Below are 16,573 nucleotides of genomic sequence, written 5' to 3'. Positions count from 1 at the left end.
ATGGGGATACACCGGACTCAAGCGAAGCAAGTTGCATCGTGATGAAAAATTCTCTCAAGACAGGAGAGGAGAGTTGTGGATTAAATGTGTTATGTGCCACATGTGGGCACACTTACACTGTGCTGGCGCTGAAGCAGCTACTTACGTTTGAGAATACTGTAAATAATTTCAGATTTCATACATAAAGGTACGAAAGTTGCTTTTTGTAGTCTAGTCTAGCATTTTGTATAGTTTTAACCCATTTCATTAAAAATTTCAAAAGACTTCTAGCACCTTTTTCTGGATACCAGTATTTGCACCCCTTTTTTTTTGAAGTTCCATTTCACAACCCTTTTGTAAATCTTTGTTTTCGAATAGAAATAATCGATACTAATCATTGTTTCACCTCTCATCATTTCTTAAACTTGTTTAGTTGTTAATGAAGGTATAAAATCTAGAAGTTTTACAACAGATAGTACCTTTAAGTCAAAAGCAAAAGAGAGTATCCATATTCACACATTTTCCTCTATTTGTCGCGTGGACGAAGAGCATTGTGTTATTGACACAGTTGAGTTCGAGAATATACTACGACATTCCACCGAGAACAAGTTAATGTTTTCTCGTAAACCAGATGCGACCAGGACTTCTGGAGGAGTCATATCTCGAACTTTAGTGGACGACGAGCAGAGTCAACAATATATACGGGTCATCAAGGTGGGTATATTTATTGGTTGTTAATTATTGTCACAATCACCTTAGGAACAACGGATCTACAATCTCATTTTCCTGTTTAGAACATTAAACGCTTATACCCCTGCTGATGCTCACAAATATGCCATAACTCACTTATCTATTGCTATTACCTTCGTAATTACTGAACTGAGGGAACGAGGTTGTTAGAGAAGGCAACCACATATTCCATTAAGGCACTGGCCGTCTTGTCTCACAGTGGAATAAATGTATTAACAGTTATGGCGATTACTTTTGAAATAATTTACAGTTTACCTACTTTTTTTCCGTCTGTCTCGATTTCATTTGAATGTTCCTAATACAGTGTCATTCAGTTGCCCCTACTTATGGGTTTTATGCAACCCACAATACCAACTACCGCACTCTAGGATTTCATATTCTCTCGCTCGCTATGCCCAAACTAGTGGTCCTTCAGAAAAAAATGAACAGGATCTGTTTGCACGAAGTTTAATGTAATCAAATTTGTTCTGGCATACATTTTCGCTAGAGGGTATAATTTTCGAATTATTCAAGTTAAACGTACAAAAGTGAGCTTCAGACTCGTTTTACTTGAATAAATCGAGAACTATGGCCTTCAACGGAAATGTATCCCAGTACAAAATTTAACTGCATTAAATTGTGTCGTTTTTGAGGGTGCTGTGTGTTGCGTAAAACCCATAGCTAGGAGCTGATGAATTACCCTGAATATTGTATAAGAGTTGATTATTTATAGCTCAGTTGTTCAGAAAGCAGTTTTCATCCCAGAAACATTGGGCTATAAGAAAATTCTCCAGTGTAACGAATCTCCATCAAAATCTGGGGCTAAAAATGAAATGTACCTTAACACAAATTCCAATGAAACAGCACCTACATCAACATTACCAGGAAACATGTACAGGTACAGGTCCTACAGCCAAAAATAGGAGCAGTAAAAATCGCTGCCCTATTATTTTACTGTTAGGTGGCAACTACGAAGTTCCTTCAGCATGCAAAGTGGAGCTCCTTCAAGTGCGCCGTTTCCTCAGAGCTGGTAGTAATATAGTATTTATGACGTCCATTTGTGTGTGTTACATCTTGAGCCACGCTGTAAGCTTAGACGGGATTCAGCCTGTTTTCCACTGAGGAGTTGCTTACAAAGTCGCTCTCCCTCCCCAACCGCCACTGCGTAAGTGGGTCGCCTTAGTCAGGTGACAAGCGGTGCCGAACCGCGTTAATGCCAGGGGGGCGTAACCTGCTTTGTCGGGCCTGCGGAACAAACAAGCGCGTTTGTCACGCGCTGCGAGCGCCGCCAATGGCGGAAGGCAAACACTTTATCTTGCAGCGGCCATCCCCTCCACAGGCGCGCGACCACGTGGCGCGGCCGCCTCCTCCGACCCCGCCTCGCGTGCTCCCCCCTCCCGGGGACGAGTCCTTTTCCCCCTCCTCGCGGCCGCGCGGCGCTTTATTCCCTTTTCGCAAACGCGGCGGGCGCCGATCCTTTAGCATAATCGGCGGTGGGGTGAGGCGGCGCGGGCGCAGGCCCCGCCCCGTCGCCGCTCGGCGCATGCGCGGGGCGGGCGCCATGCTCGCGGGCCGCCGCCGGTACAGCCGCGGCGCAGTCGGCACTCGCTCCGCGCCCGCTACTCAGCTTGCAGCGTCCGCTGCCCGCCGCTGTCCGCCGCATCGCCGGCGCGTCTTCTGCCTCCACGGACCGGCCCGGCTTCGCTCCGGGCACAGCCGCAGGGGTGGATACTCCGCCGATAGACCCGTCGCACGCGAGGTCCGCTGCATACTACGGCTCCAAGGTACCAAACTCAAACCGCCGTTAGCGTTTTTTGCCTTTTATATACAGTGCAAAAGTTTTGACTTGAGACCGAGAGCACCGAAATATATTTTTTAATGATACACGGGAACGAAATAAAATGTATGTTCAATCTTGTGGAACTTTAATAGATAATACTAAACGCTCAAATGCTATAGTTCTTCCCATTTTAAGTATAACTAATTGTTTTTCACCAGACACATTTTGTTTTTATTTACAATGTAGTGGTCATTCTGGTAACATGGTATAACATTACATAATGTTTCTAAATTTGCTATTTATACTTTAGAAACAGTTTTCATTACAAATTTTGTGTATAACATGAAAAACTGTTTATAATCTACAAACAACAAATGTAGAAACATCTTCATCTTTTTTACTTTTTCTTGTGCCTTTGTCCCACTTCGGCGCTGGGTCGGCACGGTTATTAACGTGTGTGATTGGTTTAATTCAAGGGATAGCCAGATGCCCTTCTTGTCGCCACCCACTTACCCCTCCCCACCACTCCCCCTCCACCAGGAGGAATATGTGGCCTAGTGTTGTAAAACTACCGTATGCTACCGTAAACTATCATAAATAAGCGTAGACTACGGTAGTTTTCCTCGTACCCTTGGTCAGTTAATATCGCAACCGCCTAACCTGTGTGTTAGGCGTGTTGCATACGTATGGGGCGCTGCCTCATTTAGATCGCTTTATTTGCCTAAGCAGTCAGCGCCTTACTAGATTCCCTTAGAAACTGGAAGCTGTGGAGCGTCTATAAATAGTGTTATGGAGTATAAAAGGCTGCGAATCCTACAGAACATTTTTGTTCTACCTAGTTATCTCCCTCTCTGTTATTTAAAAATAAGCTGTATTTATAGCAAAACTGAAATTTTCAGTGTTTAGTTCAGTTTTATTAGACATTTTCTGATGTGTAGTTTGGAATAGAGGGGTGTCGTAGTAAAATAAAAGAAACAGATTTATCATATAGCGCTAGAAAAAGCAAATTTCCTAAAAAGAAGTAAAATTTAAAAGTGCAGAACAAAAACATAACACTGTATCAATACTTCGTATAGTTTATATAAAACATGTTTCTGTTATTCATAAACAACTTTCGTACTTATTAATAATAAGAGGAAGCTTGCCTTTGATCAATTCAAAACAACAAAAACAATTACAGACAACTAAATGTTTCTGTATGTGAATTGTACTTACTTCCATCAAGAGTAATTGTTTTGATTCCATAAAAATGCACAAATTACTAAGTCAACTAAGTTTTGTTACTTATGAAATTGTAATGACGTAAACTACACAGAGAACTAACACTGAGTGATGTGCGGTTCTCATTATGTGCAAAACAAACAAATCAAAAAGAAAGCTAAGTCGTCAGCTCCGAGTTTCTCTCACACATTCATTTACTTTCTTTCCCTACCAATGCTACCAATACTAACGGTCATCATACCATTTACTACGTCATTGGTGTACTGTACCAAAACTACCAAAAAGTAGTTTTGACAGACCGGAACTGTATGTGTATCAAAACTGTCTGAGAGTAAATTCATACATTTGAAAGTGAGCGAAAGTTTTCCAAACGTCTGCGAATCGTGTAAGTGAAATGAGATTTCGGTATCCGCCCGGTATTCACCTAGTTATGTGTGTGGAAACTACCTGAGAAACTACATCCACGCTAACTGACGCACCTCTGCGTCCCGGAAGCGGTGCACTAACATTCACGGCTAACCGGGCGGATAAATGCAGAGATACATTTATTTCCAGAATGATCGCTGGAGATGCTTTCTAAATAGGCTAACAGCGAAACGCATCTAGGGAAAAACTCTTATTTTCAGTAGCCGAGTAATAATTAGTATTTAAAAGCCGCTGTGTAAGATGGCCACGCAAACACACAAGAAATATTTCGACACACAGTTCACCGACTTCGACACACACATCATCAAATAAGAAAACTAGGCGAAATGTCTTGACAATAGCAGAGCCCGAAGACAAATGGTAACATTCCTTACTAAACTTCACTCTAACTTTAAAAAAGCCGTAAATGTGGATATCAGTGAGGTTACTATAAACAGCACATGTAATTTGTTGAGGAGCGAGCTCTTTTCATGTTCAAACGATCCTGGTTTGAGTTAAAAGAAGAAAAACAATGCATTAAATTGCGTAGTTATTATTATGTTATGATCTAAGTATTTTGCCATTTTAAGCGATTTTTTCGTGTGAAGTGTTTTTCACGACAACAACCGCCGGCTCCTTATTAGAAATTGTGCGTTTGTTTTTTATATCCTCCCTTGTACTGAAAAAAAGCCTGTTTAAGCTTCTGCCGTACGAGCATCGCTTCTTTCACATCTGAATAATGAACAGTTGCGAGGTCACTGAAATATCATTTCGTCTTACAAAATTTCGTGTTAAGCGATGAATACGAAAAAAACTGTACTTTCTATATCATCTAATTTTTACACTCTGTCTATTTAAACACACAACAGAACTCGAAATGATCTAAACATCAATTTCACTGTTGGCGACACACAATTCAGCGACTTCGACTCATCCAACCATCAATTTGAAAACTGACTGAAGTGTTTGGGCAATGCCAGTACCCTACGAAGAGCGGTAGCGTAGCGTCAGTAGCAACCGTTCCTTTTTTTCGGTCTAGCGAATAAAAATAAGAAGAAATTATTAAGTAATGGTGACGTCACTGCGGCAGGAATCTGGTGTCTGTTCGTCCGAGAAGCGACGTCGTGTTAAAAGGAAAAAAACAAGTATGAACTTACGAAGTATTTTGCACTGATCGCAGTAGCATTTCACGTTAACCTGTTCTCGGCGTCGTAAGTTTATCTCTATATCTGCTTTCGTACTTTGTACTCTCTACTCACTGTGTAAACACGCGGTTTGCTTCTTTTTCTTCCGAATAATCCAAAGTGGCGAAACCTTTCGATCGTTTTCATTATGATTCGTGATGTCCCGTAATCACCTCTACTCCGACGATCTCAAATAAGTGTTTTACATTTTGCGCATATTTTTCACAGATTGCTTGGAGGTGATTTAGAGCTCGAACTTTTTAGCGATATCATCTGCGGTAGTGAAAGACGAGGAAACACAAACAACTAATAGTCCAAGACGTGGCTTCTGCGGCTGGTGCCAATCTCATTAAAATCATTTTCGGTTACTGCCGAGTCATTTCAAATAGTATTTAAAATGCTAAAATAACCAACGTTTCGGCCGTCTTGCAGTTGCCTTGCTCACGGCATCGACTGAGCCAGGGAGTGGTTGCTTCGGTACATCCTTGTTTCTAACGGTACCATAAACCCAATAAATTTCACATGGTTGTATGACTCCGTTAGAAATGCAATGTATTGAAGCGACCACTCTCCAGCTATATTAATCTATGTTCTGAAGATAGACCGCTGCAATACGGGCGAAACGCTGTAGTATTTCATCATTTCAGGTATTTTATAAAATGACGCGTCAGTACACGTAGGACTATTTTAATGAAACTGATAGTAAATTTGTTACGATGGTCATTTTTCCAAATAACACCTGTTATGTGGTTTTATGTTGTAAATGAATTATTTTCTTTTTCATTCCTGTCTTAAGAATTTTTTCTTGTCTTAAACGTTCTGCAACTAACTCAAGACAAAAAAAATTACGCTTCTAATTTTTTGTCTGATTAGTGTTATAAAATTGATGTGTATAGCAATTGTGCCTGTTTTGTGATTGATTCAATACCAAGTTAATAGAAGAGGTGATTTATATTTATAATCACGCTGTTGCAAGTAGTCATTCCATAATTTTATCAGTCAGTGATGTAGTACCTCCGTTCGGAGGTCGAGAATAGCCGGCGAGATCGCTTCCACACTGTTAAAACAAAACGGTTTTTGTAAGAATATAAAGCTGAATGCGTTTATTTTACAGAACAGAAGGGTAGATAGTAGTGACATAACTTGACAGTGAACATAAGATCGATCACAAACTGAATAAGTACGTAGAACAATCTGAAGAGCATTATGTACGAAAATGAGGAAGGAAACAGGAAAGTGTTTAGATTTGCTACATGGCTAGGCGACATGGATTACGAGTGACTATCTTAGTAACACGTGGGAATCAGACATGAGGTCGCTGAAATTCCTCAAAGAGCTAAATAATTTTAGAAACGCTGAAGTACGGAGAAGACGTGGTATTTTTAAACATAAGATAGAATCAACGAAGATAAATAAAGATGGCTGCCACACCTGAACAGACTGCAGCAAGGAAGAAGTCCAAACGACAACACTGGCCACAACTTCCGCTATGATCACAACAGGCGAATCGTGTGTTCCTTGAAAGAATAAAAAGAGTAGATACAGTCTGTGCTACTGTGGATTTGTATGGGGTCAGTTTGTATAGTCTAACAGTCTGTCCTTGACCAGCTGCGGGTAACCTTTGGAAGAACGTGAATGTGCAAATCGCAAGCGCATTCACGAATAGATGACACACGTAAAGTGTCAATCTTTCCCTCCACAAACAATTCCACAATAGCACAGATACAAAGAAACTATCAGAAATTCTCCGCGGGATTGGGAAGTAAAAGAAGCGAAAATGTGTCGTAGCAGCGTAAATGATCTTTATATAGCGGGAACGCTCAGCGTGTAATAATTACCGTTATATTCGTCCTTCTTTTCTGTACCATTCTTCCATCTCAAGTTATACTAGGCTGTGTCCCAGAAACTGTGCACATGTCAATGCTTACTGTATTACAGTACCACTAGAGGCCCTTCACTATTTAGTACCGGACCATCATCACTGGTGTAGCAGATTCCACAGTCCCTGTTTTCATGTGCTTCGAAACTAGGTTTGGCACATCTAGCTGGAACCTCGTCGGGTACACTTTGAGAGGGGAGTATAGAAATGAGGTAAAAAATGTATTTAATATAATTATATTTTATTTACAACACAATTACATAGAACTTCTTTTGGTAGAAGTAGCTGATACACCATATTTTTCGGAAGATTTCTCCTTTTCCAGCAAGTCTTTTTCCCATTTACGTATTTGCCGTATAAAACTCCATTCAAGTCAGCTTATAGTTAAATTGGCACTGTAAGACTGATTTCACAGTCCCTGGCAGCAGCCGATTTCTTTAATCAGAAATTGTTGAAATGACTCTGAGCCCTATGGGACTTAACATCTGAGGTCATCAGTCGCCTAGAACTTAGAACTACTTAAACCTAACTAACCTAAGGACATCACACACATCCATGCCCGAGGCAGGATTCGAACCTGCGACCGTAATAGTCGCGCGGTTCCGGACTGAAGCGCCTAGAACCGCTCGGCCACTGCTGTCGGCTTTCTTTCATCAGTGCACTGGATCGACATCAGAGAAAATACTCCTTCCACAATGGCGTTGTGTGGAGAATAGGAAACAAATACTCGCATTATTGTAGAAGCTGGCGTTTGCGTTCAGGATTTCCGCTTACCTTAAGAAAGTAAATCCAGCTTTCTTCCACGGAGTGTTTAGATTTCTATTCTTCCGAATCACGCTTGGTTTCGAAAAAGCTCGTCAGATACGTATATTCATGAAAAAAATTGTCTTCTGAAATCTTCACACCTTTTAGTCCGGTATATGATGGTGTTTTCAATCACTCAATCTGGGGTTTCAGGTAGAATCATACAACCAAATACTTGATATTTATTAAAAGAAAGAGCCAATTTCTCTAAGTAATCAAATGCTATGGTACAGAAAGTCACTGTCTCTTCCTCAAATTTCGAAATCAAATGAATAATTTCTTGGTTAGGGTACTCATTCTTTAATTTGTTCAGATTCATTTTGGTTTTCATTCCACTAAAATTGTCAGTCTTTCTTTCATTCGCACCGAGCGAGGTGACGCAGTGGTTAGCACAGTGGACTCGCATTCGGGAGGACGACGGTTCAATCCCGCGTCCGGCCATCCTGATTTAGGTTTTCCGCGATTTCCCTAAATCGCTTCAGGCATATGCCGGGATGGTTCCTTTCAAAGGAAACGGCCGACTTCTTTTTCCGTCCTTTCCTAATCCGATGAGACCGGTGACCTCGCTGTTTGGTCTCTTCCCCCAAAACAATCTTTCATTCACACATCTTTGGGTGTCGATTAATACATTTCTTATTTCAATTATCGAGACTTTATGCTTCTCCACGCATTTTCCAAACAGACCCAAGTTTGACTGTAGAAACATTATGCGCATTACACTGATCGAATTACGGAAAAAGTCTGAAATTATTCTAGGGGTACAGTCTTTGATATCAAAAAATTGTTTTAATATAATCCAGAGCTTAAGAATTTTCTCAGTTGTGGGCACTGACGTCAGCTTTCATATTTTTGAGTGAGATAGAAGAGTCTGATGATTGACATCAACGTGTAAGCAGAAATCTTTCGGCTTCTCTGTCCTTACCGGAAAAAACTGGAAATTTGTGGTAAGTTCTTATGGGACCAAACTGCAGAGGTCTGACAAGACCGCGCGAGGCTATCCTTGCCGTGCGTATTGAAAAATAATTAAATATTTTCATGGCGATTATTTCAGTGTCGGCAGTTAACATTCCAGCAGCGCTTGATATAGTATTATGGAGAATATGGGCAGGCCATCCACTTTCTGCTTCACTTTCTTTTTGTTTTTGGTGAACACATTCCGCTGGTCGCGTCGATGAAGCCCTCCGAAATTGGAATTGTCTCCACAAAAAGCCTTCCAGTTCGATATGTCGGTACCTATCCCCTAAAATGAAACTTCTTGAAATTATTTTATGCATTCGGAAACGAGTGTGCTGTTATAAAATTTTAAAAATCGCTGCAGCTCTGGTCCTGCCTGTGGATTGCTTTGCGGCCACTTTGGAGTTAATATACACTGTGGCATTCAGTTTTCCGATAAAGGACTGAAGACGTTTGACACCCTCCTAAGCTGTTGTTAGTTCTGCAGCAGCAACGAGGAATTCTTCCTGGGTATCTTCTTTTAGCATGAATGTAGAAATAGGCTTTTATGTCGATGCTACCGAGAATCTACTTGTACGATTCTTCGTAGGATTCACAACTGCCTTATCTCTGTGAGGTACAGCTACAAACCACACACAACGGTTCCTGATCCTTTCCTGACAAAAGCTTACTCTTCTGTGTAATTATCTGGAAAGTGTCACTTTGTCTTTCCATCCTTAGACATTTTGTAAGCTGTGATAAGTTTATTAGACGGTAAACAATCGACATTAACACTTCAGTCATTATAAGGACACGTCACTATACACTTCACGACCTATATAGCATCAGTAAACACTTCAAAACATTGCTAAGTTGCACTCATTGTTCGTATTACATTTAGAAAGGATCGTCTTATCGATTTGTGATTCAAACGCGAACTGCCCGATTCTTCCTCTTGCCCCGTACTACTGGAGAAGTGTTGTATTTTCTCGAACGATGGCGCTAGATCTGGTAGGTGCTTGCATCGGCGATGCAACGCCACCTGTGAGACGACCTTTTCAACACAAACTTGTTGACATAAATAAAACCAACTCCGGCTGCATTTACACGTTATGATAAGAGATAGCATTACTTCAGTACTTCAGCCAAGCTCGTATTATATTTTACAAAATCCGGACAAAACTGGGTCTTGTCGGGATGTCGGGACAAGAAAGTCCATAACGGCGACGGTCCCGATATATCGAGACGGATGGCAACCCTGCCCGAGACAGATTTCTGTTCAACCGCGATCATTCTCCTTGCTTTCAACATATAAAAACAAGGTGACAAATGTTTTGTATCACAAGAAAATAACGAATTAAACAAAATGTATTCTGCATTTTATTGAGTCTTTCTTGTAATGTACGGTTTCGATTTGACATAGAACAGAGTAACTGATGTATAAGTAATTCTGCCAAATTATCATTTTAAGTAGGTTATAATTCTTGTAATACAGACCACTAATTAATGTATAAAACTGTCGACAATGACAGCTGAAATCATCCATCACATGCAGTGTTACCGCTTGCTTCCAGCCTAGAACAATTCATCAGTGGTTACGACATTTTCATTACATTGCGGTTCCAGCATTCCTGGCCGATTTTCACTAAACCTACTTTATGTCCTTACATCTACGTTTATTAATGTCCACTAATTCAGTCATCTAATTTCGGAGACAAAGTTTACTGTGGTTCGTTCCCTACCAATACCTAGACAGACAGTAAGTACTTCCGGCTTTAGGAAACATGCCAGTCTCTCTTGATATGGCGCAGTTACATTTCACCTTCAGATTTATTAACGAGAAATCACAACGGAAGGCATAAAAATCTCGTCTTGCAACGAAACACAACAAACTGGATTTTCAACCTTCTAAAATATTTTGTTTTTAATTCAAGCCGGAAATATCTGTAGTTTTTTATAATTGTATATCAAATCTTATCATTCATATTCTCGTTAATACTGGTAAATCAGTACGGTACATTATACACACTCATTATTCATGAGGGAGCAGACAGGGGGTGTTTACTCGTATACTGAGTACTATGTTTGGCTCCTTTATTCTTACATATGGTAGATAAGTCTCTCAACCTTATGTAGTGGTATTGTTTATTCCCGTACTAATGTATGCCTTTTGGTAACAGTTGCGGGAAATTCACACCAAAAAGTAAATTCTATTGCACGTACACACATATTTCTTTAACCGATACAGGAGTTGGCCGTTTTTGACCGAAAATACAGTGTTCCGAAATTAATAATGGATTGTTCCTCAATTAGTAAAACTAAAAACCTTCGAGCATCTTAAATAACTATTTTTTTTAGTCTGATGTACCACGGCTGCTTTGCATTCGTTCCTAAAATCTAGCCTCTGCCAATATTCTATCGAATGCAACTTACATATCCGTCTTGCTCCTTCATATGCTCTTTCCCTCAAGGCCATTAGGCGTGTCAACTACTTGCCCTTGCCGGCCGTAGTGGTTCTGGGCGCTGCAGTCCGGAACCGCGTGACCGCTACGGTCGCAGGTTCGAATCCTGCCTCGGGCATGGCTGTGTGTGATGTCCTTAGGTTCTAAGGGACTGATGACCTTAGAAGTTAAATCCCATAGTGCTCAGAGCCATTTGAACCATATGTGCCCTTGTTGCAATAGAATTTTTCGTCCCACGTAATTTTTTAACATTCTTTTGTCTCCCCACATTTCCAGACTTCCAGTTTTTACTTTTAGGAATAAAAAAAATACATGATATTTTATTGTTTAACGTGTTGAAACCTGAAGCCATCTTCGGGATGTCATATGCTGTAGGCCTATATTGATGTAGGTTCTTAGTTTCTTATAGAGCGCACATCATTAATCACGTAGTGTTCTCTTAAAAGATCATTTCGCCTTTTCAGGTAGCGTTACTTGATAGAGTTAATAAGGTTATCCTGAAACCGATCATCTGTGAATACTAGCACACTTCATTAAGCTCGTCTTCTCCAGTGACAGCATCGTCGACTGGCTTTAAACTCCCATCTTTCGTTCTACACTGAATGGTACGATAGGGGGTAACCGTAAATCAACTTTTTATTCTAGACCTATCAACAAATATGTTTCGTACACGTTTTCAATATTCTTTACGCAACATGGTTATGTTATAGTGCTGTATGGTTCTATGAAATATAGCGTAAACACTCAGGCTTTGTGAACAAGCTATGACAAGATCTGCTTCATCAAACACACTGAAAATTCAGTTGTCCCAGTTTTATATGACCATCATCACGTCTTCAGTGAAAGCGCCGTAGGAGCAGATTTTCTGTAATATCAAGTCTTCGGTGCTGAAGTTCCGTGAATAATTAGGTTTTTGAAGCTAGAAGGAAGGTTCTCAAAGGTTCTTCAAACTAAGCATAGAGTAACCTATACATGGCGCAATGTAGGCTACATTCTTTATTTACATTGCCTTTTTGGCAGAAAGGTCACAGATCTTAGTAATTGATGAAAAGTCATAGAGTGGAATAAATGTGATACCTGGCGTTCCTCAAGGAAGTGTTACAGGTCCTCTGCTGCTCTTAATCTATATAAGTAATCTAGGAGATAATCTGAGCAGCCGTCTTAGATTTTTTGCAGGTGACGCTGTCGTTTTTCCTTATAGTAAAGACATCGGAAGATCAGTACGAATTAGAAAATGATTTAGACGTCTGTATGATGAGGAAGGTCCCAGTTAACCTCGAACAATAAAAAGTGTGAACCTCCACAAAAGTACCAAAAAGAATCCGCTAAATTTCAGTAATAATACAAATTTAATGGTTGTGGATTCAACTAAATACCTAATGATTATAATCATGGACAACTTAGACTGGAACCACCAACATAAAATGGTGTAGGGAAGGCGAACCATAGCTGCATTTTATTGGTAGAACTCTTAAAACATGCAATAAATCTACTAGATAGGATGCTTAAATTACGCTTATCTGTTCTCTGCTAGGGTAATGCTGCGCAGTATGGGATCCTTACGAGACAGGACCGACAGAGGACATCGGACCATTCGAAGATGTTCGGATAGGTTTGCACTATCGTGAACATGAATATGATACGCGAGGTCGGGTGGCAATCATTATAACAAAGCAGTTTTTCATTGCAGCGAGATTATTTCTCCGAATGCGAAAATGCGTCCTGTTTAGGGAAAAATGACCATCACAAGTAAAATCGGAGCTAGCACGCGAAGATTTACGTGTCCATTTTTCCCGCGTGCTATTCGAGAGTGGAGCGGGCGAGCAATAGTGTGAAAGTGGTTCTGTGAAACTGGTGCCAAAACTTGGGTGTGGATTGCAGAGTAGTCATGTCGATCATGTACATTTAGATGACCGGAAAAGAAAAATTATTTCGTTATAAACTGTTGTGTGTTTCGCCTCCACAGTATTGAGAATTTGGGGTACTTTGGAGCTATTGGTCGTCATTGCAGCATTTTTTATTGCTCGAAGTTTAATATTGTTATTTAAATATATTTTTGTATCCAAGTAAGGAGAAGGAATTAAAGTTCGAGGAGAAGAAATAAAATTGTTTGAGGTTTGCATATAATATTGAAATTTATCAGAAACGGTAAAAGACTTGGAAGATCAGTTGAAGGGAATAGATAGTGTCTTTAAAATAGGTTAACTTATAAAAGGACCATCAACAAAAGTCAAACACGGGTAAATGATTGTAGTAGTTGAACTGAATGAGGCAATAGGGTGAGAGCTAGATTAGAAAATGAGATGATCTTTGCTATTTAAGAAGCCAAAGCATTGACGACGGTCGAAGTAGAGACTAAATGAAATGCTGACTGGCTGTAGCAAGAACAGCATTTCTGAGAAAAAAAAATTGTTAACATCGAATATAAGTTGTTCAGAGAACTTTTTCTGTACGTATTTGTGTAATGTGGAGGCTTGTACGGAAGTGAAATGTGGAAGATGAACAGTTCAGACAGAAGTAATGGAAGACTTCGAAATGTGGTGCTACAGAAGAATGCTGAAGACTAGCTAGTTTCATAGACCGGATAACTAATGAAGCGCTGCCGTATACAACTGGGGAATGTGTGACGCAATTTGAGTAGAACAAGGAATTGGTTGATTATCTCATACTGAGGAGTCAAGGAAAATGATAATGGAAGGGGGTGGGATAAAAATTCTACAGAGAGACCAAGGGTTGACTATAGAAGCAGGTTCAAGTGTATGTACCTACAGTATTTATGCATCGAGAGCTGCATCAAACTAGCCTTCAGACTGTCGAATGCAACAACAAGCTTATGTGATTAGAAAGATATGCAGTGCCTGCACTATTACATACGTTCTTCGCTAAATTAGTAAAGTATAAACTTCAAGAGTAATAAATGAGTAAATAGTTCAGTTCACTTGCTACGTACGCAGCCGTGTAACTTCTATAGAGTCAAATGATTACTACTTCATTGAAATTCTTTTTTTAATTATGTTAGAGAACGTCAGTCTTACTCTGTGAGGAGCGGCGCGTTGTTTTAACACGTCGGTAACGTCTGCTCTAATAATTATCACCGCGAACAGACCGGAGTCCTCTGCTTGTGTTTGAATGTTCGTTCATGGGTCAGAGTTACCGAGCGAGCACACTAGACTCGCATTTGGGAGGATGACGGTTCAAATCCCCGTCAGCCATCCTAATTTAGGTTTTCCACGATTTCCCTAAGTCACTCCAGGCAGATACCGGGATAGTTCATGTGGAAAGGCACAGCCAATTGCCTTCCCCATCCTGCCCTAATCATAGCTTGTGCTCCGCCTCTAATGACCTCTTGTCGACGGGACGTTAAGGTTCAAATGGCTCTGAGCACTATGGGACTTAACATATGTGGTCATCAGTCCCCTAGAACTTAGAACTACTTAAACCTAACTAAACTAAGGACAGCACACACATCCACGCCCGAGGCAGGATTCGAACCTGCGACCGTAGCGGTCACGCGGCTCCAGACTGTAGCGCCTAGAACCGCACGGCCACACCGGCCGTCGAGACGTTAAGCACTAACCTTCTTCCCTTGCTTCAGACACATCTGAAGCCATGACGCCCCTAACGCTTAAAAACTATGCCTACTTTATTAATTATTGCCTTAAGAGTATAAAAAAAGGCCGTCAATGATGCAGGAACTTCAGTGTCGTCATCCTTTTCAGTTTCTGATTAGGGCTGCTAGTAAAATACTTGAATACAATCCGGAGGTGTAATTCAGGAAGTGAGTAGGTAATTGTGAGAAATTATACCTTCTGAGTAACAAGCAAGTTTTGATAGAGAATGGATACAGTATGCCGCGCGGGATTAGCCGAGCGGTCTTGGGCGCTGCAGTCATGGACTGTGTGGCTGGTCCCGGCGGAGGTTAGAGTCCTCCCTCGGGCATGAGTCTGTGTGTTTGTCCTTAGGATAATTTAGGTTAATTAGTGTGTAAGCCTAGGGACTGATGACCTTAGCAGTTAGGTCCCATAAGATTTCACACACATTTGAACATTTTTTTGGATACAGTATCTCTCTCTAAGCGACTACGAGCTCTAAGTTCCGTCGTTGTACGATGGCTATTCGGTAAGTAAGGTCCGAACGGTCACGAAATGGATACCACAGTGAACACCTTCCAGCTTCTTCTCTACAGTCACCACTCCGACTGATACATTTGTTGGAGCATTGTACCAATATTCCAATATCCTCGTCATATAAGGCAGCCGCCTGTGCTTTCAGCCAATTCCCTACGCTGATATGCAGCTACATCTACATTTATACTCCGCAAGCCACCCAATGGTCTGTGGCGGAGGGCACTTTACGTGCCACTGTCAATATCTCCCTTTCCTGTTCCAGTTGCGTATGGTTCGCGGGAAGAACGACTGCCGGAAAGCTTCCGTGGGCGCTCGAATGTCTCTAATTTTACATTCGTGATCTCCTCGGGAGGATAAGTAGGTGGAAGCAATATGTTAGATACCTCATCCAGAAACGCACCCACTCGAAACCTGGACCTCAAGCGACACTGCGATGCAGAGCGCCTCTCTTGCAGAGTCTGCCACTTGAGTTTACTAAACATCTCCGTTACGCTATCACTCTTACCATATAACCCTGTGACGAAACGCGCCGATCTTCTTTGGATCTTCTATCTCCTCTGTAAACCCGACGTGGTACGGTTGCTTGTTGTCTGTGCCAAAATGTTGTCTTCATAGACAGCGGTTTATCTGAGCTAATAAAGGAAAATCAGAGGGAGCCAAGTCAAGGCTGTATTGTGGGTGATCAAACACTTCCAGTCGAAAACGCTGCAGGACCGTCCTCATTGCCCCTGCCGTGTGCGGCCGAGAATTGTCATGAAGGAGGAAATGCATGACAGTTACGTAGTGCGGGCTGCATGAAATCAGGCGAAATCTCTTATAGGCACTCATATTTGGCGGGAGACTATTATTTTCTAGGCATCTGCACATGCTCACTGTGCTTTCAGAACTGAAAAGAGCAACGTGCCGCGGTCGACGGGCATAACAACAACACTTTCCAACGCGTCTAAGCAAAGCTTCATCGGATTTTCACTGAGGTTTCCATTTTGCGATCGACCGGACCTTATTTTCCGAATAGCCCTCGTATATTTTTACAGGAAATTGCTGTTTACTGGATGTAAAAAACATGCATT

The 16,573-nt window shown here is 41.1% G+C and overlaps 1 protein-coding gene across 1 annotated transcript in view; it reads left to right on the top strand.

Annotated features, from left to right (window-relative positions):
* The first annotated feature begins 2,317 nt into the window (after window positions 1-2,317).
* Window positions 2,318-16,573, top strand: part of LOC126336765 (homeobox protein OTX1 A-like) — a 384,863-nt gene continuing 370,607 nt past the window's right edge. The window contains exon 1 of the mRNA XM_050000775.1: window positions 2,318-2,492. The gene's annotated coding sequence lies outside the window, so the exon portion shown is untranslated. The remainder of the gene's footprint in view (window positions 2,493-16,573) is intronic.

Source organism: Schistocerca gregaria, chromosome 2, assembly GCF_023897955.1.
Source record: "Schistocerca gregaria isolate iqSchGreg1 chromosome 2, iqSchGreg1.2, whole genome shotgun sequence".
In the NCBI taxonomy this organism is placed as follows: Eukaryota; Metazoa; Arthropoda; class Insecta; order Orthoptera; family Acrididae; genus Schistocerca; species Schistocerca gregaria.
This window is presented reverse-complemented; position numbering and strand designations above follow the sequence as displayed.